The following is a 25,468-nucleotide window of genomic DNA, read 5'->3' as shown; positions in this document are numbered from 1 at the left end:
GGATCTTGGGATCACTGTCTCATCTGGGTGTTGGCTGCTTCTGCTTCCACACTAGACAAAACTTGAGGTTCTTGGAGGGGACTTAGGAGCAGAGACTTTCTTCAGATGATGCAGGAATACTCAACCACAAGTTTGGCAGCTGTGGCAGTAGTCAGAAGGACCTGGTAGGAGCCCTTAGAAACAATGATTGAACAAAAAGATGGTCCAGTTCCCTAGCCATGCAGGGCTAGGTTCAAACAATGCAATAAGGTGTTTCATTAATTCATAATCATAGTTACATTAATATACTACAGATCAAACTACTTAGAGGGTTCACAATGGACTAGTTTTGAGAAGTGAATGTACATGTTACCAAGGAAACCAAGAAAACTTAAACATAAAATGTCTTTTAAAAAATATTTATTTAGAACTTTCCTCGTTACATATGAAAAAAAAAAAACACGAAATTTTTCACATTGATTTCACACTTTCCCTCAGGGAAAAATATATTAATGTACCCACTTGAGTACATTATTCCCTCTTTGAGCCAATTTTGGTGAGAGTAAGGTTCACTCACTCCCCCACTCCTTCCCTATCTTGCCCTCCCCTCCATAAGCTTTTTCTTGTTTCTTTCATGTGAGCTACCTCTCCCCAGTAAACATATCTCCTTCCTCTTCCCCCAGTGCATTCCTCCTACCCCTTAACCCTATTTTAAAGATGTCATCATGGGTTAGCTAGGTGGCACAGTGGACAAAGCACCAGCCCTGGACCCAGGAGGCCCTGAGCCCAAATCTGGTCCCAGACATAAGCAACCTCACCCTGCCTGCCCCACAAAAAAGAAGGATAAGCAAGAAATAAATGCTTTACAGATATCATCCCTTCATATTCAATTCACACCTGTGCCCTCTAAGTATATTCCTTTCAGCTTCCCAAATACTGAGAAAGTCCTTATGAGTTACAAGTATTATCTTCCCATGTAGGAATGTATAGTTTAACCTTTTAATATCCCTCATGACTGCTTTTTCATGTTTACCTTTTTATGCTTCTCTAGGGTCTTGTATTTGAAAGTCAAATTTTCTATTCAATTCAGGTCTTTTCATCATGAATGCCTGAAAGTCCTCTTTTTTCATTGAAGTCCCATTTTTCCCCCTGACAGATTATACACAGTTTTGCTGGGTATGTGATTTTTTTATTGTAATTCCAGTTCTTTTGCCCTCTGGAATATCATATTCCATGCTCTCCAGTCCTTTAATGTAGAAGCTGCTAAATCTGGTGTTATCCTTACTGTAGCTACACAGTATCTGAATTAATTTTTTTTCTAGCTGCTTGCAATTTTTTCTCCTTGACCTGGGATCTCCAAAATTTAGCTATAATATTTCAGGAAGTTTTCCTTTGGGGATCTCTTTCTGGAGGTGATTGGTGGATTCTTATAATTTCTATTTTACCTTCTGCTTCTAGAATACAGGGCAATTTTCCCTGACAATTTCTTATAAGATGATGTCTAAACTCTTATTTTTAGTCATGGTTTTCAGATAGTCCAATGATTTTCAAATTATCTCTCCTGTATCTATTGTCCAGGTAAGCTGTTTTTCCAAAGAGATATTTCATATTACCCTCTATTTTTTCATTCATTTGGATTTTCATTATTGTACCTTGATTTTTCATATGATATTCCAGAGGGCAAAAAAAAAGCTTCTATTTGCTCTATCCTAATTCTTAAGCAGAGACCCCCCACTATTTCTCCCCAGCCAACCACTGGGCCCCCTCACTGGTCTGTGAGTCGAGTTTCAGAAGAAGCCACTGATGCTAAAGATTATGAGGCTCTGGAGGCATGGCCTGCCTGGGGCAGATTGGGGGAGGGAGCAGTAAAAAGGAAAAAAACACTTTTGAGGAAGGTGAAGATGTTCTGCATAACTGCACATGTATGACTTATATTGAATTGCTTCATTTCATAGGGAGGGTTGAGGAGGGAGGAAGGAAGAAAATTTAGAACACAGAATTAGCTCAAGGATCTTGATTTCATCAGAGTAGGCTCAAGGAGAGAATAACATACACACCCAATTTGGAGGAGTAATCTATTTAACCCTGCAGGAAATTAGGAGGGGAAGAGGATGGGGAAGGAGGGGTGAAAGAAGGGAGGTCAGAGTGGGGGAGGGGGCAGTCAGAAGCAAAACACTTTTGAGGAGGAATAGGGTAAAAGAAGATGGAAAATGGAATAAATATCATCAGAAGGGAATAGGATGGGGGAAATAGTTATGACGATTGACTATAATGGAAAAACATATGTATGGTACGTAATTTACTGGGCTATTGTGAAGAAAATTCTTTGTCAAGTTTAAGGTATTATATAAAAGTTATGATGAACAGGATGCTATCAGAAAAACCTGGAAAGACCTACATGAACTGAAGCAGAGTGAAATGTACTGTATACAAAATAACAGCAATAGTGTAAGATGATCTGCTGGGAAGCACACGGTTATTTTCAGCAAAGTAATGATCCAATATAACTTTGAAGGACTTAGGAAAATTGCAATCCATCTACAGAAAAAGAACTGATGGTATCTGAAAACAGATTGAAGCATATATATATATATGTGTGTGTGTGTGTGTGTGTGTGTGTGTGTGTGTGTGTGTGTATGTATGTATATGTGTGTGTATATATACATATATATATATACACACACATATATATGTTGACAGTTCTTTAATCTGAAGTCTTGTTTTTATCCATTTTCTCTCACAACCTAGTTAATGTGGAGATGTTTTCTACGACTACACCTCCAATCAGCCCTCCCTTTTATCAGCCCCCCTCCCTTTTCTTTACCCTTTTCTCCCCTGCTTCTGCCCTCCCTTCTATTAGCCCCCTCCCTTTTCCCTTTCCATTTTACTTCCCTCAAAAATATGCCAAGTTTCTTTATCCAAATGAAGGTATATGTTATTCCCTCTTTGAATCAAATCTAGTGAGAGTAAGGTTGAAATAATGTTCCCCCTCTATTGTAATAGGTTTTTTGTACCTCTTCATATGATGTAATTCACCCCATTTCACCTCCCCTATTCTCTTCTCCCCATACACTACTTTTTAACCCCTTAATTTTCTTTATATCATCACATCAAAGACAATTTATATGTATACCTTCTGTGTATAATCCGTCTGTCTTACCAAATACATATATAGTTCTATAGAGTTATAAGTATTATCTTCCTGTGTAGGGATGTAAACAATTTAACCATATTGAATAACTTTTCCCCCCTGCTTAAGTTTTTAAACTTCTCTTGAGTCTTGTATGTTAAAGATCAAATTTTCTATTCAGTTCTGGTCTTTTCATCAGGAAACCTTGAAAGTCCCCAATTTCATTGAATTTCTATCTTTTCCCCTGAAAGAGAATGATCAGTTTTTCTGGGTAATAGATTCTTGCTGCAGTCCAAGCTCCTTTGCCTTCCAGAATATCATATTCCATGCCTTGTAATCCTTTAATGTTGAAGCTGCCAGGTCCTGATCAATCCTGACTGTGGCTCCATGACATTTAAATTGCTTCTTTCTGGCTGCTTGGAGTATTTTCTCCTTCACCTGGTAATTCTGGAATTTGGCTACAATATTCCTTGGAGTTTTCATTTTGGGGTCTCTTTCAGGAGGTGATCAGTGGATTCTTTCAATGACGATTTTATCCTCTGATTCTATAATATCAGAGCAGTTCTCCTTAATAATTTCCTGGAATATGGTGTCTAGACTCTTTTTCTGATCATGGCTTTCAGGTAGTCCAATAGCTCTCAAATTGTCTCTCCTGGATCTCTTTTTCAGGTCAGTTGTCTTTCCAGTGAGGTATTTCACATTTTCTTCTATTTGTTTCATTCTTTTGATCTTGTTTGACTGATTCTTGGTGTCTCATGGAATCATTATCTTCCAACTGTCCAATTTTAATTTTTAAGGCATTGTTTTCTTCAGTGAGATTATGCACTTTTTTTTCCATTTGGCCAAATGAATTTTTTAAGGAATTGTTCTCTTCAGTCAATCTTTGTGCTTCCTTTTCCAAGCTGTTGATTCTTTTTTCATAATTTTCTTGCATTGCTTTCATTACTCTCCCCATTTCTCTCAATTGATTTTTGAAATCCTTTTTGAGCTCTTCCAAGAAGGCTTTTTGTTCTTGAGACCAATTCATCTTCCCTCTTGAGGCTTAACATGTAGGCAATTTGAGAGTATTGTCCTCATCTGAGTTTGTGTTTGTCTCTTCCCTGTTGATACAGAAGCTCCCAATGGTGAGAGCTCTTTTTTGTTTCTAATTCATACTGCAGCTTTTTTTTTTTAAGTTGACGTCTGCCCTGGGGGCACCAAGGTCACTGTTTCAAGTTTCTTGTGCTGGGAGGTAGGGGCTGTGTCACTGGCTTTCTAGACTGAGGACTCTACAGCTTGTGGATTTCTCACTACCCTGGGCTTGCTGGCTGCGCACTGGGATTGCTAGGCCTGGTCGTGCCTGTCCTGTGGGTGGCCCTCCAGCTGGCAACCTGCCCTCTCGGCTGGTGCAGGTGGGTTTTGCCACTGTCCTGCTGCGCCACCAGCTTGTTGAGCCAAGATCCAGGGGCCTCAGTTGCTTGGCTGTGGCCCACAGCTTCCTGCTGACTTGCCCCAACCCCCTCTGCACTGCAATGCCTTGTGCTGTGCCTCCCTTTTGCCCGAGTGAGACCGACCTTTCCTGAAGTCTTCTAAATTATCTCTGGTTGGAAGACTGTGTCTCTCTGTCTCTTTGCAAGTTCTGTAGTTTCTGAATCTGTCCAGAGGCTTGATTTAATGTTCTTTTTGAGGAAACAGAAGGACAGCTCAAGCGGCTCACTGGCTTCTCTCTGCCATCTTGGCTCTGCCCCCCTTACCCTCCCCCCCTTATCATTTCTTACAGCACAATAGTATTCCATTACATTCATATAATACAACTTGTTTAGCCATTCCCCATTCCCCAATTGATGGCATCTCAGTTTCCAATTCTTTGCCACCACAAAAAGAGCAGGTATATATATATTTTTTATATATGTGGGTCCTTTTCCCTTTTTATGATCTCTTTGGGATATAGACCTAGTAGTGGTATTGCTTTGTCAAAGGGTATGCACAGGTTTATAGTCTTTTGGGCATGGTTCCAAATTCCTTTTCAGAAGTGTTGGATCACTTCACAGCTCGACCAACAGGGAATTAGTGTTCCAGTTTTCCCACATCATCTCCAACATTTATCATTTTTCCCACATCATCTCCAACATTTTTTGTTTTTCCTTTTTCATCATATTAGCCAATTGAATGGGTGTGAGGTGGTACCTCAGAGTAGGTTTTGTTTTGGGGGAGGGGAGTTGTTTGTTTGGTTTGGTTTTTTGCGGGGCAATGAGGGTTAAGTGACTTGCCCAGGGTCACACAGCTAGTAAGTGTCAAGTGTCTGAGGCTGGATTTGAACTCAGGTACTCCTGAATCCAGGGCCAGTGCTTTATCCACTGTACCACTTAGCTGCCCCTCAGAGTAGTTTTAATTTGCATTTCTCTAATCAGTAGCAATTGAGAACATTTTTTCACATGGCTGTAGTTTTAATTTCTTCATCTGAAAACTGTCTGTTTATATCCTTTGACAATTTCTCAATTAGGGAATGAGTTTTATTCTTATTTGATTCAGTTCTTCATATGTTTTAGATATGAGGCCTTTATCAGAAACACTGGCTATAAAAATTGTTTCCCAGCTTTTTGCTTTCTTCCTAAACTTATTTGCATTGGTTTTGTTTTTGCCAAACTTTTTTCATTTAATGTAGTCAAAATGATCCACTCTGCATTTCGTAATGTTCTCTCATCTTTGGTCATAAATTCTTCTCTCCATTGATCTGAAAGTAAACTATTCCTTCCTTTTCTAATTTGCCTATGGTATCACCCTTTCTGTGTATATCATGTACCCATTTTTACTTTGGTGTATGGTGTAAGATGTTGGTCTATGCCTACTTTCTGCCATACTATTTTCCAGTTTTCCCAGTAGTTTTTGTCAAATTGTGAGTTCTTATTGCAGGGGCTAGAATCTTTCAGTTTATCAAACAAGAGATTGCTATATTCATTTATGGCTGTGTTTTGTGTGCCCAACCTATTCCACTGATGCACCTCTCTGTTTCTTAGCCAGTACTAAATAGTTTTGATGGTTGCTGATTTCTAATTTAATTTTTTATTTTTTATTTTGATTTTTCTCAATTTACATGTAAACATATTTTTTGAGTTCCAAATTTTTCTCCCACCCTCCTTTCCCTCACTCCTCCTGAAGCCAATAAGGAATTTGATAAATATATTTCCACATTAATCAGAACAAAAGGAAAAAATGCAAGAAAGAATAAATAAGAATAATAACAAAAAAGTAAAAACAAAAGTGAAAATAGTATGCTTCAGTTTGCATTCACACTCCATAGTTCTTTTTCTGAATGTGGAAAGAATTTTCCACCATAAGTCTTTTGACATTGTCTTGGATCTATAATATAGTTTTAGATCTGGTACAGCTAGGCCACCTTACTTTGAACTTTTTTCATTAATTCCCTTGATAATTCTTCACCTTTTGTTCTTCCAGATGAATTTTGTTATTATTTTTCCTAGTTCTATGAAATATTTTTGGTAGTTTGATTGGTATGACACTGAATAAGTAAATTAATTTGGGTGAAATTGTCATTTTATTATATTAGCATGACCTACCCAAGAGGAATTGATATATTTTTTATTTGTTTAGATCTGATTTTATTTGTGTGAAAAGTGTCTTGTAATTGTGTTCATATAGTTCCTGAGTTTGTTTTGGCAGGTAGACTCCCATGTTTTTTGCATTTTCTACACTTACTTTAAATAGAATTTTTCTTTCTATCTCTTACTGCTGGACCTTGTTGGTCATATATAGAAATGTTGATGATTTATGTTGGTTTATTTTATTTCCTGCAGATTTGCTAAGATTGTTAATTATTTCAAGTAATTTTTTAGTTGATTCTTCAGGATTCTCTGAGCATACCATCATATCATCTGAAAAGCCACAAAGAGTGATAGTTTTGTTTCTTTCTTGCCTATCCTAATTCCTTCAATTTCTTTTTCTTCTCTTATTGCTAAGACTAACATTTCTAGTACAATATTGAATAATAGAGGTGATAGTGGACATCCCTATTTCACCCCTGATCTCATCGGGAATGTCTCTAACTTATCCCCATTACATATAATGCTTGCTGATGGCTTAAGATAGACACTTTATCATTTTTTTTTGCAGGGCAATGGACGTTAAGTGACTTGCCCAGGGTCACACAGCTAGTAAGTGTCAAGGGTCTGAGGCTGGATTTGAACTCAGGTACTCCTGAATCCAGGACCGGTGCTTTATCCACTGCACCACCTAGCCACCCCAGACACTTTATCATCTTAAAGAAAGCTCGATTTATTTTTATGTTCTCTAGTGTTTTTAATAATAATGGGTTCTATATTTTGTCAAAAGCTTCTCTGCATCTATTGAGATAATCATATTATTTTGGTTAGGTTTGTTACTGATGTGGTCAATTATGTTGATAATTTTCCTAATATCAAACCAGCCCTGACTTCCTGGTATAAATCCCACCTGGTCATAGTGTATTATCTTAGTGATACATTGCTGTAATCTCTTTGCTAATATTCTATTTAGAATTTTTGCATAAATACTCATTAGGGAGATTGGTCCATAATGTTCTTTCTCTGCTTTTGCTCCTCCTGGTTTAGGTATCAGCACCATTTTTGTCTCATGGAAGGAATTTGGTAGGATGTCTTCACTTATTTTTCCAAATAGTTGGAATTAACTGGTATTGGTATTGGAATTAACTGTTCTTTAAATGTTTAGTAGAATTCATTTGTAACTCATCTGACCATGGAGATTTTTTCTTGGGAGTTCACTGATGGTGTGCTCAATTTCTTTTTTCTAAAATGGGCTTATTTAAAGATTTTATTTCCTCTTCTGCTAATCTAGGCAGTTTATATTTTTAAAAATATTCATGAATTTCATTTAGATTGTCAAATATATTGGCATATAGTGGGCAAAATAGCTCCAAATTATTGCTTTAATTTTCTCCTTGGTGGTGAGTTCACCCTTTCATTTTTAATGCTGGTAATTTGATTTTCTTCTTTTTTTCAAATCAAATTAAACAAAGGTTTATCTATTTTAATTTTTTCATAGAAACAGCTGTTAGTTTTACTAATTCTGTAGTTTCCTTTCAGTTTTATTAATCTCTCCTTTAATTTTCAGAATTTCTAATTTGGTATTTAATTGGGGATTTTTAATTTGTTCTTTTTCTAGCTTTTTTTAGTTGCATGCTCAATTCATTGATCTCCTCTTTATTTCATTCATGTAGGCATTTAAAGATAAAAAATTTCCCCTAAGAACTTCTTTGGCTGCATCTCATAAGTTTTGGTATGTTGTCTCACTTTTGTCATTCTCTGGGATGAAGTTATTTATTGTTTCTATGATTTGTTGTTTGACCCACTCATTCTTTAGGATGACATTATTTAGTTTCCAATAAATTTTTTATCTATCTTTCCATGGTCCTTTATTAGACATAGTTTTTATTGCATCATGATCTGAAAAGGATACATTTACTATTTCTGCCTCCCTGCATTTGACTGGGAGGTTTTTATGCCCTAACACATGGTCAATTTTTGTGTACATGCCACTGAGGGAAAAAAGCATATTCTTTTCTAACCCCATTCAGTTTTCTCCAGAGTTCTATTATATTTAGTTTTTTCTAAAATTCTATTCACCCCCTTAACTTCTTTCTTATTTATTTTGTTGGTTAGATTTATCTTGTTCTGAGAGACGGATGTTGAGGTCCTACACTAATATAGTTTTGCTATCTTTTCTTCCTGTAACTCATTTAACTTCTCTAAGAATTTGGATGTTCTTCCACTTGGTGCATGTAAGTTTAGTATTGATATGACTTCATTGTCTATGGCACCTTTTAGCAAGATATAGTTTCCTTCCTTATCTCTTTTAATTAGGTCTATTTTTGCTTTTGCTTTGTCTGAGATAAGGATTGTTATCCTGAGTAGGCTGATTTCAGAAAAACCTGGAAAGACTTACATAAACCCATGCAAAATGAAGTGAGCACAACCAGAAAAAGGTTGAACATAGTCATAGAAATACTATACGATGATCAACTCTAATGACTTAGCTGTTCTCGGTAATACAATAATCCAAAACAATTCCAAGGGATATCCAGAGAAAGAATTGAGAAAGCCTGAATGTGGAATGAAGTTTACTGTTTTTCACCTTGTGTGTATATGTGTGTTGGGTTTTTTCCCTTGGTCTATGTCTTCTTTTATATCATGACTAATAGGGAAATATGTTTTGCATGATTGCACATGTATAACCTATATCAAATTGATTACCAGTGCAGGGAGAGGAGAGGTAAGGAAAGGAGGGAGAAAATTTTGAACTCAAAACATTAAAAAAATTAATGTTAGAAATTGTCAGGGCAGCTAGGTGGCGCAGTGGATAGAGCATCGGCCCTGGAGTCAGGAGTACCTGAGTTCAAATCCGACCTCAGACACTTAACACTTACTGGCTGTGTGACCCTGGGCAAGTCACTTAACCCCAATTGCCTCACTAAAAAAAAAATGTCTTTAGGGGTAGCTAGGTGGCACAGTGGATAGAGTACCGGCCCTGGATTCGGGAGGACCTGAGTTCAAATCCAGCCTCAGACACTTAACAATTACTAGCTGTGTGACCCTAGGCAAGTCATTTAACCCCAATTGCCTCACCCCCAAAAAATTGTCTTTACATGTAATTGGGGAAAATATTGTTGTTAAAAATATAACAAGGGGTTTGCCAGTGGTTGTCTCCTTAGAGAGACAAGAGGTTGTGAGTGGATGCTCAGTCTCTACCTTCCCTGAGAGTTTGTAAAAGAGAAGCCTTCTGAAAAAAAAAAATGGCAGGGGTGGTGAAGGCTGGTGAGAAGCCTCAGAAGCTCAGAAGCCTCTGCAACAGAGACTGCAGTGAGATGGTGGTTAGAGGCAAGGGATGCTACTGTATGGCCTTGCCAGCCAGAGACCCCTTGTCTTGCCACTTCCATTGTAGAACCAATTAGCTATGGGATCCCGAGTCTTCTGCTAAAGCAAGAAAAAAAGGGGGAACAGCAAGAGCCCATCTGGCATGAAAGAATTGATGATCTGTTTTCACAGTGGATAGAGGGCTGGATTGAGAGTTAGGAAGGCCAGATTTCAAACACTGACTCTGCCAACTACTTACTCACTAAGCCTCAGTTTCTTCATCTGTAAAATAAATGGGTTGACTAGATGACCTCTAAATCTGCAATTCTATGATCCTAGAGTCCTCTGAAGTTCCTCTTATCTTTCTTCGGCTGAGCCAGTGTAGCTCATGTTTCACTCATTTAACTATCTCCTTTCTCTCTGTATTTTTATTGCCATTCATTGTCATGTGAACCTGGTTTATCTGACACATATAGTATATGTTTCAGTGTGTTTGTGTGTGTTTGTTAGGAAAAAATAAAATATATAAAGTGTAACAGGGGTTTGTTCAATGAATCAAATAGATTATATTAAAAACTTATTATTAAACTCCCTGCTTCCTAAAGCAAGGAAAAGTATGGATGAATTAGGACCAAAGCTTAAGGTGAGCAATGTATAAGCAGCTTTACTTTGTGGAAGGAGATCTGGCAAATAAGAGCTAGATAAAAATTCTCTTCAATTCAGGGTTTTTTTCTGGCTTGTCCTCTGCCTCATTATGGTCTCTGGGGTAGGGTAAAAGGATTCATTTTTTCCTGTTCCTTTGGGATAGAGAAGAGGCAGTGATTAAAGTCAAAGTCACACATTCAGGGTCACCTGAAGGCCTGGTTTAGGAAAGAATGACTGCCCACAGGATGGTGGGGTACAATAGGTAATTTTCATCTTCAGTCAAATACACTCTTTGCCCTACCCCCATACACTGATATATAATAATCAGTATGGCCAAGGGGATTGACAAATAACAACCAAGGTTTCTGGAGCAACCAGGACAGAACTTTGTGCCAGTAGTTGGGGAGGTGAGAACTCCTATATCCATTAAAGATAATGTAACTCAAGTGTACCTGCTCATCCCTGATAATCCCTAGTCATCTCTAGACACAGACCACAATTGGATTCAAACATAGCATAGGTTTAGAACAGGGCCTCCAAGTCTCTGCCATGTCATTTCCAGAGTCCCCCTCAAGCATTAAGTAATGGTCACTGGTGGCCTAATAAGATCCACAGCATTTCTAAGCTAATGTTCTATTGGCCACCACAGAGTCTGTTAGGATGGAACTGGGGTCACAGAGTCAAGGACAATTTTTAATGAACAATATAATAATATACAATAGCTAAGTAATTCATGGCTAATTGGGAAACATTTACATTTTCAGGAGGACAAGTGGTCTACCATTCCCCTAGAAAGGACGTAAACCTCAATAGCAGCAAACCAAGACAGAAATGACCCAAAGGAAGGGGGAAAACATGGTACAAGTACAGTAACCAAGAAGATAACTTCTAGACCTAGGCACATTGGGTGATTATGTAGATACAGAGGGGGGAGGTATCAGGCCACTGAAGCTAGGTAGGTCATGCTGAGGATTTCCTTAGCTAATGAATACTGAATGATGTAATAGAGTTGAACAGGAGAGCTCAGTGGTATTGAGATTTCTGTGCTCAGAATTGTTGTTTGTCCTTCATTCTTGAAGGGGACCAATGCCATCAAGAAAAGTGATATCCTGATTCACAAGTGAATTAGTTTTAAGTGAAGCAGTGCTGTGAAAAGTCACCAGCCTCACTCGCCACCTCAGCCACTAGGGTCCAGTAGCAAGACACAGATAAGGATGACTGGAGATGGCCCTGGATGCAGTGGGAGACCCTGGCCTTTTTAAGCTAAGGTCTTTGCCAGGCCTTAGTTTGTCTGAGGCAATTCCCATTTAGATATTAAAGCAAGGTAAGAAATGAGGCAAAAAAATTGGTTTCCTTTACCTACTCAAGAAAAAAAGAAAAGAAAAAAATGAATCTGGGAAGGGAAGATCCTGAGGGTTTCTGACCAGAACAGAAACAATTGTTATTTACACTCACTCAGAGCCCAAAGAATACAAACAATGTGATAACCAGGGTGCCACCCCCTGCTGAGAAAGACATTGTGAGAACCAGGGTCCCCACCCTCTAGCAAACATGTGGCTTGGCTTGGTGTCCAGAAGTCTTCACTATTCATAGAACCACCTGTAAGTCATGTCAATCAATGCTACCAGCCAATTAGCTTGGAGCTGTGTGTGGGGAGACTGTCCTGCTTCCTGTTCCACAGGGGGCTTCTGGGAGAAGCCACTAAGGATCACCCTTTTTTCATTCTGGAATTTCGGGTTGGTGGCAGAGAGAGAGAGAGAGAGAGGAAAGGAGATGGGCTTTTCTTGCTTTACTGTACTCCATGTGTTATCTTTACTCTTTAATACATGCTTAAGAGACTGAACTATTGCTGAATTTATCAGTAAATCTTAGCTAGTTTCCCAAAAAAAACTGGGGGGGGGGGGCAGGTGAGGACACAAATTAGATTTTAAACATCACAGTTGGCAAACCACAAAGTGGAATGCTGAACCCCCAGATCTTCTGATCTTCCATTTGGGTAAGAAATTTTCCCCTATTTCCTATGTGACTGTCCCTTTAAATTTCAAGGTAGTGCTAAATACCAGCTGTTTTCCCTTTAGATTTTCAAATAAGTTTTTTTTAAATTTCCTAAGTACCCCTTTTCTAATATTAGCTTGGCTAATCAGACAAGCAGGGGAAAAAGTCGTGTTGACACTTGGTCAGTTTGATTTGAATGAATATTTTTATTCCTATTCTTAGTTTTGCCAGGCTTTGTTATGTGGTATGGGAAGTTCAGAATGTCATGGAGAAGATTAGAAAGAGTGATATTCCCTAGGATTCCCCATTAGGAAAGCTACCATGGATTGGGATGAGGGAAAACTTACAGTGAAATCAACCATGACCAGAGGAAAGCTTATTGAACTATGTTTTATGTGGCATAGAGTATTACAGGAAGAATGCATCCCCAAACATTGAGGCATTTGCAAAGAATCCTATGCCACTGGCCACCTAAACATTCACCTTATTGGAAAATCTGATTCAGAGAAAGCAGGGATTATGATACTGGGGATATAGGACAAGTAGTATCCAGGCCTCAGCTTGAATCTGAGCCTGTTTCTCAGACTGAAATGCCAAATGAACCAACTCAATCCAAGCCTGAGTTTAAATGCAAGACCTCTCAGACTGAAATGTCAAATGATCCACCTCCTATTCTCTCCCCCTCTATTTCCTCCATGTCACCCAAAAAAAGAAAAAAGAGAAGATTCACATGTAGAGGAAACAGAGAAGATCAAAATTCTTTCCCTTCAAGACATCCTCACTCATGGTAAAAAAGTTGCTATATGAAAGCTCAGACAATACATACCTTTTGGGCCCAAAGATTTTATTTCATGGAAACAAAATATTCCTAAATTTGATGAGGATCCTACAGCAGTTACCAGCCACTTTAGGACAATTTTTAGAGGATATAAGCCCACTTGGAATGATGTTACTGATCTCATGGAAACAATATTATCCCCAGAAGAAAGAGCTGATACAATAGCCGTAGCAAGCTCCTTAGAAACACCAGGAAAAGTTGCTATTATATGGCATTTAGAAGACCCTGACTGGGACCCCAATATCCCTGAGCATTTTGATATGTTGAAGGAAGCAAGGGAAACTTTGTTGAAGGCAATGGAATCCTGTGCTTGTAAGACTGATAACAGACAAAAATTTATAGACACAGTTCAAGAACCTAATGAAAGACCTAATAGATTCTATGACAGACTGTGTAAGACTGCCAAACAATATGCTAGACTAGACCCATTAGATGCTAGAGATACCCATTTTATCTGTTCCCATTTTGTGCACCAGTCCTTGCCAGAAATATGGAAATATTTTGAAAGGCAATATGTAGGTTGGAATGCCCTGAGTACTGACAGAATTAAAGAAATAGCAACATATATTTATGAAGGAAATGAGAAGGAAGAAAGGAACAGACAAGGCATTTTAGCTATAGTACAGGAAACAACAAGGCGGAGAGGCTGGGTAGTTGAGAATTGCTATCAACCCCGTAGATTTTGCTCTTACTGCAATAGACAGGGACACATAATGGGGTACTGTAGGACTATGCAAAGGGAACGGAATCTAAACAGATATAGGTTATCTCAGAGAAGAACAGAGAGGCAGAATCAAAATAGATATAGATATTTTCAGGGGGATACAGAGAGATGGAGTAAAAACAGTTATAGGCCTTTTCAGAGAGATATAGATGAGCAGAATTAAAACAGTTACAGGCTCTCTCAAAGGGGCATAGATCAGATAGATAGAGGACTGATGTTGTAGGGTAGGGGAAAGGACAGTGGAATCTGAAGACTTTACCTTTCCAGACCCTGAGATTTTTAGTCCCCTTGTGCCAGTCCATTCACTTCCCCAAAGTAATTAACTCCATGAAACCCTTGGGGTTTGGGGTTACTTATTATGATTGTTTATTAGATACAGGAGCCTCAAGATAGTCCTAGTGAGAAAACCTGACCCTGTACATCTATTGGATCTCTAAATTTAGTTGATGTCTCAGGAAAAGCTCAAACTGTTGCAAAATTAACCCCTCAAATAGGGGCTTTGGGTCCATTAACAGTAGAACATTCATTTCTACTGATGTCTGACTCTGCTGCAAATCTATTAAGTCGTGACCTCCTTTGTAAACTTGGAACAACCATATCTTGTTCTCCAGATGGAGGCATCTTCCTGGAAGTGCCAGAGGATACTATCCACTTACTGCCAATTTTAATCTCAGACACTCAGGAAACAGAGGGAGATATATTTGAAATCCCTTCTGATATTCCTGAGTCTCTATGGGCTTCTTCCTCTACTGATGTAGGTCTCCTTAAATCTGTGCCTGTTACCATTAAGACCAAAGATGGCCCAGCACCATCCATTTCACAATATCCCTTATATAGGGAAGACATTGAAGGAATTACTCCTATATTTGAGGCTTTGACAAATCAAGGCACAATTGTCCCATGCCATTATTCCCCATGTAATACTCCTATTTTGCCAGGTAAGAAGCCCAAGCCTGGGCCAGATGGCAAGCCTGTTTACCATTTTGTACAAGATCTACAAGCAATTAACTCCTATGTTATACCTAGACATCCAATAGAGCCCAACCCTGCTACTATCATTTCCTCAATCCCATGTGAGGCAACATGCTTCACAGTGGTAAATCTCTACTCTGTGTTCAGTGTTTCCTGGTGTTCAATACATCAGGATACCCAACACTTGTTTGCCTTCACCTGGAAGAATAGACAGTGGGCTTGGACCAGACCCCGACAGGGGTTTGTTGACAGTCCCACACTATTCTCTCAAATTGTGCAGCAGGATTTAGCCTCCACTACCTTTAAAGGTTCCACTTTAGTCCATTATGTAGATGACTTACTCCTGGCTGCACCTAATCTGAGATTTGCCAGGAAGACAGCCAACATCTGTTATTAGAGTTGCACAAACGAGGCCATAAAGTCTCTTAAGTCTAAAGTACAATGGTGTCTACCTCAGGTGGAATATTTGGGTTTTGTTTTGGCCACTGGCACTCGATCCATCTCTCCTAAGCATGTCCAGACTATTCAACAACTCTCTGCTCCCTCTACTAAGAAGCAGCAAAGGGATATTCTGGGAGCAGCTGGATATTGCAGACAATGGATACCCTCTTTTGATGAAATTACTAAGCCTCTTACATCTCTAACCAAAAATTCTGTCCCACAACCTTTACAGCTGGATTCCCAGCATTTTTCAGCTATAACAGAATTTAAATGAACCTTGTTATCAGTACCTGCACTAGGACTCCCAGACTACAATAAGTCTTTTACTCTTTCTGTACATGAACAGAGAAGAGTAACTTCTGGGCTCCTGACTCAAAAGTTAGGACCTGTCCAGCACCCAATAGCTTATTATTCAACTCAACTTGATTCTGTAGCTGCTGGAGCACCACCTTGCCTTCAGGCCATGGTGGCTACTGCTCTTTTGGTAGAAAAAGCCTCTGATCTGGTCTCAGGTAACCCTCTAATCATGCAGTGCCCTCATGAAGTCGAGGCTCTCTTACTGTGTCATAGGACACAAGCCTTTTCAGATCAAAGGCTCACTAGATATGAAGTAACTCTACTAGGAAATTAGAGAATCACTTTAAAGCATTGTATAGTCCTTAACCCAGCAACACTGTTCCCTACCTGCCACTCTCAGGGGAGCCTCCCTAGTTGACATATCTGAGAAACCCCAAGATGGTCTTTTTGACACACCCTTACAGAACACTGATTTTATTTTATTTTCTATATTGACAGATCCTCTTTTATATGTGAGGGAACCCGCTATATAGGTGCTGCTGTAGTTTCTGACTATGATACTATCTGGGCAGCTTCTCTGCCTTCACATCTTAGTGCACAGGCTGATGAACTTGTGGCTCTCACACAAACCTGTTTTCTAGGCAGAGGAAAAAGTGCTACTATTCACACTGATTCCAAATACATATTCAGTGTCTGCCATGCTGTAGGAATGTTATGGCTGCAGAGAGGATTTTTAACCTCTGCTGGCAAAGTTATTGCAAATGGAGAATTTATTAAAGATCTCCTATCTGTCGTAAAACTCCCATCTGCTCTAGCTATTGTTCATTGTCTTGCTCATACAGGAAAAAGTGACCCTGTTTCAAAAGGGAACAAACGAGCTGCTGCTGTTGCTAAGCTTCCTGCTTTGAAAGCCCCTGAACATGTACTTAACCTTTCTTCTGATGATGATGTTTCCATTTCTCTTACTTATGATAAGTCTGAAGTAGAGGAAAAAGAAATTCAAGGCTAAAGAAGTCAATGGGGTCTGGGTGACTCCGGAGGGGAATCCACTTCTCCCCTAGAGGTTCTACTATCAGCTATGCCTGTCTATTCACAGGAAATGCCATTTTGGGACACAAGGAATTGTGGACTCAGTAATAAGGGTTTGGTTTGCCCCTTGAGTTACTAATGTGGCCTCTAGGGTTTGTGCCTCTTGTCCTGTCTGTCAGACTTATAATCAGCATGCCTTCCAGGATAAAGTTTATGGAGGGCATCCTTTAGCATATGCACCTTTTGAGCATCTACAAATTGATTATATCACAATGCCTAAGGCAGGATGTTATAAGTTTTGTCTTGTTATAGTTGATCAACTCACTCAGTGGGTAGAAGCTTTTCCATGTTCCCAAGCCACAGCTACCTTTATTGCCAAAACCCTCCTTAAAGAGATTGTTCCTTTATTTGGCCCACCAGCCCACATTGATTCTGACAAAGGCACACATTTTACTGATTCTGTTCTATCCCAAATCTACTCTTTCCTGGGAAGTTCCATACACCCTACCACCCACAAAGCTCAGGCCAGTTAGAACATGTGAATAAAGAGCTTAAGAGCATGATTGGTAAATTGTGCACTGAGACTCATTTGAAGTGGCCTGATGTTCTACCCTTGGCACTGTTCTATCTGCACAGCAGGCCAAGAGGAGAACTACATATATTACTTTTCAAGATGCTTTTTGGCCATCCTCCTATCCAAGCAAAACCCTTTTCCCCAGTGTATACATCATAAGTGGGGGGAGATACCTCTGTTGCTTCCTATATACAGGAATTACAAGCCAGACTATATGAACTCCACAAGGCAGGAGCAGGAGTACAGACTGGCCACCTGGTCTTCTCCTTACATGATTTGAAACCGGGAGACAGTATATATATATATATGTAATTTTCATTGGACTAGTGGGATCCAGCCAGCTTAGGAAGGTCCTTTCCAAGTATTGCTGACAATTCTAACTGCCATCAAAATTGGAGAGGACTTTTGGATCCATTGCTCCCATGTAAAACCAGTTCCAATACTTGATGAGTAATGCATTTATGGAAAGTATGTAATAATGAATAATAATGTCAGTTCAAATTTTACATAAGGGTTTCTTTTTATGCCATTGTACCTACATTTTGGAATCAATAGTATGAATTTATTTTCACAGAGATTTTCATTCTTTTTAGATTGTGTTTTGAGCCAATTTTAATTTCATTGTCTTTTTTTCTTCCATGTCTATTTTGTTCTATTCACCTATCTCTCTATTTTTGAACCAATGCAAAATGGTCTTGATTTCATAATACAATATCAAGTCTAGAAGTATTATTCTCCCATATTCTAAATTGTTTGTTTTTCCAACTGATTATTTGATCAAATTATATAGAGTATTTCCTTGATAAATTGATTACCATGACAAGTATAAATTAATTCTAGAAGTACTATTTTCACTAAATTTAAAATATATGTATTATTTGAAGTTATTGCATATTGTATCTTATATTGAGTCAAAGCAAATTCACATTTTTTGGCAGGCATCACTATCCTCAATTAAATCCATTTGAGACTTGGATTATGGGAATTTACCATTTAAGACATTAATTGCCTTCATTCTGAGTTACCAGATGCCAGTTGGCCAAGATGACAACCAGTCACAAGAGAAATACATACAAGAACAGACATTGAACTGTCACAAAAGGGGAGACACACATGACGTACAGGTAGTGCACTGCCTTGGGAAAGGCCAAGAGAATAGCCATTGGCAAGAGTCGAGGTTGGATTCTCTTGGTTTAATTCCCCACCCCCACCCCCACCCCCGCCGCATAGCATTAGACGACCGGGCTATGCCATCTCATTCTACACCTGACTTCGATTCTCTCTCTTATATGCCTGATGTCATGGACACCACAATCCTATGCATCTGATTAAGCCTGACTCAGTTTCCCCTTAGCATACTGCATCATCTGTCTGTAGAGCCATGAAGTTTATCAATGCTCATTTCTCTTATTTCTCTGTTCTTTTATGGTAGCCTCTAAAATTATCTCAGGTGTCATGATAAATACAATATTGGATTTGGCCTTGACATCTGCTGCCAATTATATTAGATCCTTTAATTTCTCATAATGGCATGAGGATAATCAGGCAGATAACACAAAAAAGCGATAAAACAAAGATAAAACTTATTTTCTAAATTAATATTACAATTGTCTTCTCAATTTATTCTCCACAGGGGTAGTATAGTAATATTAAGTTTTAGAGAATGTTTCAATTATTGTTTTTATTTTATGTTTCATGTGGACAATAATTGTAAAATCTCTAAAAGGTTCTGAATTTCCTTAGACATGTTTTTGAGAAGTCTCATTGTTTGATCTGGTTATTGACAAAGCTATTTAAAGTTGTGTTAAGATCAATTTTGTAGGAAACTTTCCATCTGATTACCAGTATCTGAAATACCTGAGACACTTTACAATCACACCTGGAACTCTACAGCTGAGGCTTGTTGATCATCAGCATCCACACCTGAAAGACTTTCATTCCACAACTACACCCAGAGGACATCCCAAGAATCATTTGAGAAAAGACTTCCAACAACAATGGACTTTTTCCTGTTTTCCTTTTCCCCATTGTATACACTGTTTATAATGTCCACTTACTAAAGGGGAGTGTCCCCTTTTAGCCTTTGTTAATGTGTCACTCAATTTTTTTTCTCTCTTTTCATTCTCTTTACTTTGTTAGTCATAGGTATCTATAACGTTATTGCTTCATGTAAGGAAACGATGTTTCTTCATGAAGCACAGGGGGAGTGTAAGATCCAGGGTGCCACTCCCTGCTGAGAAAGACATTGTGAGAACCAGGGCTCCTGCCCTCTAGAAAAAATGTGGCTTGGCTTGGTGTCCAGAACTCTTCACTATTCATAGAACCACCTCACCTGTAAGTCATGTCAATCAATGCTACCAGCCAATTAGTTTGGAGTTGTGTGGGGGGGGGGGGGGAGACTGCCCTGCTTCCTGTTCCACAGGGGGCTTCTGGGAGAAGCCACTGAGGATCACCCTTTATTAATTCTGGAATTTCGGGTTGGTGGCAGAGAGAGAGAGAGAGAGAGAGAGAGAGAGAGAGAGAGAGAGAGAGAGAGAGAGAGAGAGAGAGAGAGAGAGAGAGAGAGAGAGGAAAGGAAAGGAGATAGGCTTTTCTTGCTTTACTCCATGTGTTATCTTTACTCTTTAATACATCCTTAAGAGACTGAACTGTTGCTGAATTTATAAATCTTAGCTAGTTTCCCAAAAAAACTGGGGCGAGGCAGGTAAGGACACACATTAGATTTTAAACATCACAACAGTGACCAACAATGACTCAGAAAAATCCTAAATTCACACACACACCCAGGCCAATAAAATCTATTGCTATATCCATTATTTATACAATATCTTACAACTATAATCATTTTAATTCTGGGAGCAATATTGTTGCCCTTCAGATCTAACTTGCCCCCTCCTCTGCTGCTGTAGGCAGTCCATATGAAAGGAAAGGCTATGGATACCAGCATAGACACAACAAGCCCCCAGTTAGGAAAAGTCCTCACATTTAGGGTTCTTGCTAGCTCCTGGCCTCTTTGTGCTTGAGGCAAACCTAAAGCTACTGCAATCATTGTGGTAAAGCAGAATGCAAAACAATCCCTGATATAAGGCAGGCATCAGGCAGAGGAAAGAGGAGACCCTCTCCTGGCTCTTCCCTCAGTCCCAGAGGAGGTGGGCACAAGGATCCACAATGCTATCCTCAGTCCCCTGCTCTGAGCTCCACCACAACCCATTGCTACTTTCTCTTTCCCTTTTGCAGGTTGCCCCTGTGCTGCTGGTTCTTTCTAGCTCAGCTCTTGAAATGCCCCCTCCTTCCTGTCTCCTGCAAGACCCTCAAAATCTCTCTGGTTCTGAGGAGCTTCTGTCATTGACAAAATATGTGCCTTATCTCAGTGGAGTCAGAAGGGCCACCTTTGTGGAAAGAATGGCCATTTGTCTTATATTTGTTTGGTGAGTGTCTGTGCTGGTGGGTGTTTATGTATTTGGACTGGATTGTGGGGTGGTTTGCTGTGGGAAGTCATTCTGGCAGATTATCAGAGTTGCCAAAAAGAAAAAAGGAAAGAAAAGAAAGGTCATTGAAGCATTTTTTAAATTGCACAAAAGATTACAGATGCAAATGCAGAAGAAAACATTGACCAAAACAACTTGGAAAATCACATATTGATTTTTTTATGTATATAAAAGTCAAAACAAACATAAATGATAGATTTGCAATTTCATGTATTATCCCCCTTTTGGGATTCTATTTTGGATAAGAAAAATGTTATTTTTATTTGATATACATATATATATATATCACATATAAATATATGTATTTATGCATTCTATATACACATATGTTTATATGTGTATTTATACATTATGTATACATATATGTGTGTGTTCATATATATATATATTTCTATAAGGTATGATGACCTATTTTAAGCTTTCATATCAAGAAAACCAAACCTAAAAAATTGAGTTATGTGAAGAGATTCTATTTAGGGGCAAATTTATCCTGTTAGAATTGTGTGTAAATTGCTTTACTTCTCTGAGTTGTGCCTTGTTTCTCTCTAAAATGAAAGGATACTCAACTAGAAGGCATTAAGGTGCATTCTCTGCCCTTTTTTAGACATTATTTTCTTTTGTTTGTTTGTTTTTTGTTTTTTGCAGGGCAATGAGGGTTAAGTGACTTACCCAGGGTCACACAGTGTCAAGTGTCTGAGGCTGGATTTGAACTCAGGTCCTCCTGAATCCAGGGCCAGTGCTCTATCTACTGTTCCACCTAGCTGCCCCTAGACATTATTTTCAACTGATTCATTGCAACAAAACTGCTGAGTGTTTTTTTTCTCTCTTAATACCTTAAGAGTCTATTAAACTTTAAATTGTATATCGTTACTCAATTGTTAAATTCTTTCCATTAATACATCAATGTTTTAATTGAGTTGAGGTGAGTTGAGCATACTGGAAATGTACCATGAATCTGAGTGCTGGACAGTTGCCTTTTAATGCAATCCCTTGCCTTGTTCCTGAGATTCTACTGGTCTTCCCTCTACAAAAGTAGATGGACTTGCAGTAACACCTTCACAATGGTTACTGTAGCATATCCTTCTTAAGGATCCTATAGCTAAACTATAGGAGACTGAGATATAAATCTTTGCTTTTGTATGAAAGTCCCAAGGGGAAGGGAGGTGGTGTCAGGATTGATGATTCCAATAGTTGCCTCCTTTCTCTGCGTCCTACCCTAGTCCAGCTGGGATCAATGGATAACTGGCCTTTCAAGGTACGGCTAAATGAGGCACTGTATGTGTGTGTGTGTGTGTGTTGGGTTTTGAATTGTGTTGTTATTCCAACATGTAACAATCCTCACAAACTTAGACAATTTATAGAGCTTCCCCCAGGAACAAAATTCATAGTCCTGAATCTACAGGATCAAACCTGTCTGACAACCAATGGCCCAGCATTGATGGTAACAAAGACTGTGGGAGCCATGAGACCAGCCCTAAAAGAGAATGAGAAGGTCCAATTGCAGCAGCAAGCAGCCCTTGGCAGTGCATGGTCTTTATCCCCTGCCTTACTCCATTTGGGTTTTTCATTCTGTTAAAGACCCATTTTTTGGATCTAATATCATCTCCCATAAACATCTATAATTGGACCTGTCTCTATGTTTCCTAGTGTTACTTCATCTGCATTGTGAGGGTGCAGTTAGACATGGGTGTAATTGTACATTCCTAGGTCAGGACTAGAAGTTCCAATGGTCCCCAAGACCCAGACCCTTGGGTTTTTCTCTTTAACTGGAAGCATAAACATGAGCTATTTCATTATTATGCTTCCAAATACAAAATGATAATGATTTCAGAATGTTTTAAATCAATCTACCCCACAGACAAGACCTTGATATTAACTAGTTGTTATAATTGTATATTCCTAAGCAAACTAAAGTTTTTATTGTTTGCTTGACTTCAAATTATAATTCCTTTATATTTCAAATTCAACTACTCTATTTTAGAAGATAACGTGATTTTCCAAAATGTAAGGGACCAAGGCATTTTTAGCACCATATTTGTTACATCTATGGAAGAGAGATCGGACATTTTCCCATGTCCTTGTATAACTCATAAATGAAATAATTAAGGAGACAAACTCTTTAGACATTGTCTATGACCTTGTCAAACTCAGAAGAACCAATGAAACAACAGTTTGTTCATCTGCAAAATGGGTGGTGTTGAACTTGATGACCTCTATGGCCCATTTCAGCATTATGCTATGAACTTTATTTTCAGGATTTTTAGCAGCTGTAAGTACTTAGCAGGTAGAGACTTAAGCATCTGTTGGATTCACATGTTGACAAGAGTTTGTTTCCTTGGATGATAGCCCTGTAAGTCTGTATCTGACATAGGGCCAGTGTTCTGAGCATGCTACTATTGCTGGGATTCTTGGGCACAGGGTCCTTAGCTGTCTCTGCCAATGTATGAAAAAAATGGTGATGACGGTGGTGATACTTTCAGCAGCCTGGCACATGTTGCCACCTGTCTCATTTTTATTGAAGGCATGTTGTACTTTCAACTAGGCTTTATACTTTTCCTCAGAAATGGCAGTTGGTTGACAGTTAATGTCAGTGTTGGAGGCTAATGATGGCCCCCTTCTCCACAAACTTTGTTCCCATTCAATGCTTTTGGGGATAAGCTAGAAACAGAAGTAGCAGGAATGTTGGGGTATCAAGTATTTCTGGGGTTCTTGGGCACAAGACCATGGGCTAAGTTGCACTGAATATGAAAGGAAGTGATAGTCCAAGTGATGGCGATGGTTTGCCACGTTTAATACATGCTGCTTCCTGCCCCACCCTCTTCATCCCTTGCTGTTTTAGCTAGCCTCTCTTCTCTGAGCAGTGACAATTGTTTGACAGTGTGTTATTGATAGTGGTGAGGGTGACTTCCCTTTTTTACCAGGGCTCTGCTAATGCAAAGCTCTTCTTCTTAATGAGGGCTGTAAGCCTCTAGATGAAAAGCACCCTGATTCTAGTGACCCCTGGGCTTTACCTGCCTTTTAGTGGCAGTTGGTTGGTAGTTGGTGTAGGGGGGTGGAGAATGGTCAGCCCCTTCTGTACAAGTTCTATGGCATTGTATGGATGTGAGGGATGGACTTCATGTGGGACTAATGGACCAAGAACGTCACTGCTATTGTTGGGACTACTGGCCACACAATCTTTGGCTGTTACCTGCCCCCACCCTTCCCCTGCCAGTCTGAAGGGGAAATATTAATCTATAGCAGTATTGGATTTACTTCCCCTCTCACCCTCAGGGAACCTTGGTCATCCCTTAGGCTACATTTCCTGCCCTGGTGGTGACAGTTGTTCAGTAGTTAGCATTGATGGTGTGAGAAACAGGTTCAGACCATCTTTTCAAAATAAGATCTTTCAGAGGCAACTTTGGTATGACAAAAACCTTTATTGCATTCTCATGAGAATGGGCACCCACAGTAAAACCAATTAGTGAGTATGGGTGCTAAGAGTGCTCAGCCTCTATTTATCCTAAGCTAGGACTCTGTAAGTCCCTCCCCTGAACCACAATAGGTTGCTAGGCTCAGGTTCACAATCTTCCCAGAAGAGTTCTAACCAAATTCTTCTTGATATGTTACCCCTCCCATCCACATACACCTTCATGCAATTCATGATCAAAAAAGGGGTGGAGATTTTAGGCATAGGAGGAAAAGTTAATATTCATAAGTCTATTAAGCAAGTGCAGTAGTGACTAGGGTTGAATTTTTAACGTACTTTTACTAGAACACCATCGAGAGCCAGCTCAAACTGGTTCCTATCTCTAACCCTGAAAAACTTTTATCTTTCTTGAGTTGATATAATTCACTAGATAATATTGTCCTGCTGTTCCTTATATGGGCATGCTTTTTCCCAGAGAAGATTAACTATTATATCAAGTGATTACTGTTTCCCTCAATGGTGACAAGAATTTGTCCACTGGGGGTGCTATGTTTTGCTTATGTTTTCACAATGTACATAGGATGGGTACAAGAAACATGTGGACATCATTTTGTATATTTTAAGGAAGTTGAAAATTTCTGCAATATCTTATATTTTTATGTGATGTTCTATTATTGCTCTATCCTTTCATGTTTTAGTAGAGTAGGAAATAAAGATACAAATATAAAAAAAAAACCATATAAGACAAAAAAAAGCTAGGAATACTAGACATCTTATTTTAGGTAGAAAATAATGATATGTCATATGTAAAACTTTCATGTGGATTAGACATCATTTCATCTATGTAAAGTCTCTTCTCTCTTTATTTCTTTCAGAATTGAGCTCAAGTTCTTTCTGTACTAATACTTTTTTTTTTTAGTGAGGCAATTGGGGTTAAGTGACTTGCCCAGGGTCACACAGCTAGTAAGTAGTAAGTGTTAAGCGTCTGAGGCCGGATTTGAACTCAGGTACTCCTGACTCCAGGGTCAGTGCTCTATCCACTGCACCACCTAGCTGCCCCTAATACTTTTGACTATTGCTAGTAGAATAAAATTTTAACTTT

This window comes from Dromiciops gliroides, chromosome 3, assembly GCF_019393635.1.
Source record: "Dromiciops gliroides isolate mDroGli1 chromosome 3, mDroGli1.pri, whole genome shotgun sequence".
NCBI lineage: Eukaryota > Metazoa > Chordata > Mammalia > Microbiotheria > Microbiotheriidae > Dromiciops > Dromiciops gliroides.
This window is presented reverse-complemented; position numbering follows the sequence as displayed.